This window comes from Pygoscelis adeliae, unplaced genomic scaffold (assembly GCF_000699105.1).
Source record: "Pygoscelis adeliae isolate BGI_AS28 unplaced genomic scaffold, ASM69910v1 Scaffold445, whole genome shotgun sequence".
Taxonomy (NCBI): domain Eukaryota; kingdom Metazoa; phylum Chordata; class Aves; order Sphenisciformes; family Spheniscidae; genus Pygoscelis; species Pygoscelis adeliae.
The window spans coordinates 1,266,441-1,268,897 of NW_008824894.1; positions in this window are offsets into that span (position 1 = coordinate 1,266,441).

Consider the following 2,457-nt stretch of genomic DNA (forward strand, 5'->3'; position numbering starts at 1 on the left):
TTAATTTCCTAATGGAAGGAGAGGGTGTGTGTCAAAATGCCTGTGGCACACAGAGAATATATAAAGAGGTGTATGTGTGTGTGCACATATATATTTATATATGTATGTATCGATCTATATATTTCGAACATGCAAAATACCCAGTAGAATAGAGACAGTTTGCCTGTTTACTACACAATGAGCAATGCAGAGTTAAAACTATTTTCTTCCTCCTCCTATACAAAGATAAGTTTGGGTTTTTTTCAAAATTTCTAAATAAAATATCTTGTAGCTATTTGGAGCCTAGAAGATCCCAGCGGAACTAAAAACCTTAAAGTGATGCAGCTGTTTAAAATCACAGTCTCTAGATTTTATTTTTCTCCAGTCCTCAAATACATTACAGCACGTCGTTGGCAGTACCTGCTGCTGCTACAGCAGCCAGTTCCCTACAGTTGAGGCTTGAGGTGGTATGAAGGTGTGGTGAGAAGGACTCGACAGATCTTGTGCTTGTTAATATTAAATCCCATCCAAACAAATACGTGTGTTAGACAATGTAAAATCATTCTCTAAAAAGAAATGAAAACATCCCCCTAACCGAGCAATCAACCCTCAAAATGAAAAGCCAAACCACCCTCAGGTATGCACCTCTGTTGCGTCCCAAAGCGAAGCTTCAGTTTGGCAGGCAATCACAAGCAGAGGGCTTTCGGGAGAACGCAAACTCTTACACCTTACAGCGGTAAGTACGGACTTGCGTACGTGTGTCTGTGTCTCTCTGCCACGCTTGTCTTTAGGATTATGGGAGTACGCTTCAGTTTTGTGCAAGTGAGATGACTTTGTTTCTTGTTAATGCACTTTAATGTAATGTGTACATTTATACTTAGAATTTTTTTTATGCTTTTCTAGTAAACTGTTGCAAATGTAGTGAATAAATATTTGGTTGTCGAAAACTGTGGGTGTGAGAAAATAAGCTTAGAAAAAATAACACCCAAATTTGGAAATTGGGCTTCATTTGCACATGCTTAAATAGCTGTACAAAAGCAGAGTGCTTATAAAGAAGAAAATAAGGGGTGACACCGAGCTGACAGGCAGCCAGAATTTAATGTGGGCAGGGGGACTGCTTTTGCCATGACTCATAGTTTGGCCAGTTCCAAAATGGAAACGGGCTCCTGCTGTAAATGATCCCGAAGACTATTTTAAAGCATCAACTAATTTAAAATAATAGCTATTAATTTTGTGGTGCTTCATGTAGAAATTACTGTTCTTGTCCTCTGAAGAGTGCTCCAGGTTTTGTTTGCAGGTAAAGTTTTATGAATTGCTAAGACTTATAAAGCCTTAAATATTTTGAGCACTGACCTGCCAGCAAGCTGTCCTTATCGTCAAGCGATGCTCTTTAGAACTTGAAAGCTCCTGAGAAAACATAGTTTAAGAATACATTTATGGTGGGATTTTTTGGACCCTATGGTACCCCAGCTAAGACTGGCTCCTCAAGGTGTAATCTCAAGGCTACACCCAAGTGAATCAAAATTACAGTCTCTTCAATGTAACAAGAGCTACGTTTTGCTATCTAGAAGCTAGCTAGACGGGTCACACCTCCGTGTGCCCAATTCTAAGTATCTCTGCTGAGAAATTCTGGAGAAATCTCTCTAAGCTCAGCTTCAAAAGTTTCTCTGTATATTTACACTGACAAGATTGTAGGTCTAGTTTACGTTTAACACCCCCCCCCCTTTGACTAAACATATGATTATCTTTTTTATGCTAGTCCAGTTAAACGGGGAAGACTTAAGGTGTAATCAAATGCTTTGCTACCCCGCTGGCCAGATCAGGCCATATGCTGCTACAGGAATGAATGTTACTGGGCGGACCGAAACGACAGGACTTATTAGCGTGCAGTCAGCACATCCTTGTGACAGAAGCCCAAAGAGTTCATCTTTGCCCCTGGTACTCTTTGAGTCTGAAAGGAAGGAGTCAGGCCGTTCGCTGTGGAGGAAAACGGGCATGACCCGAGTGGCACAGCTGGTGTTCCCTGCTGCTGGACCTGCTGAAGGAGGGTGACGCACCGATGTTTGAAGAGTAAACAACTTTGACAATAGCAGAGGCACTGTGTATGAGAAGCAACGGCTTTGGAATGTATTATTTTGGCAGCCTTCTCAACGCTGCTGGAATAGAGCTCATCGTCGTGCCAGTAGGAAAAAGGCACATCTACTGCAAAAGTCATGGCTGTTAAAAGCGTCTTGCTAGTGACAGAGTCTGCGAGATCAGCAGTCCTGCATTTGTCTGAGAACGTATGGAAGGTTAGAGGCAGGCAGAGCAGAAAGCTACTTACCTCTGGTTAAATGCTGTTTGTTCCTTGACTGATCTCAATATCCGCTTCTTCATCTCGGCAACATTCCAGCTGGCACCTTTCCTCACTATCCCTAGATGAATGCTTCGGAGCAGTAAGAAACGAGGATAGCTCTTGCTCTTCTGACCTTTCATCTA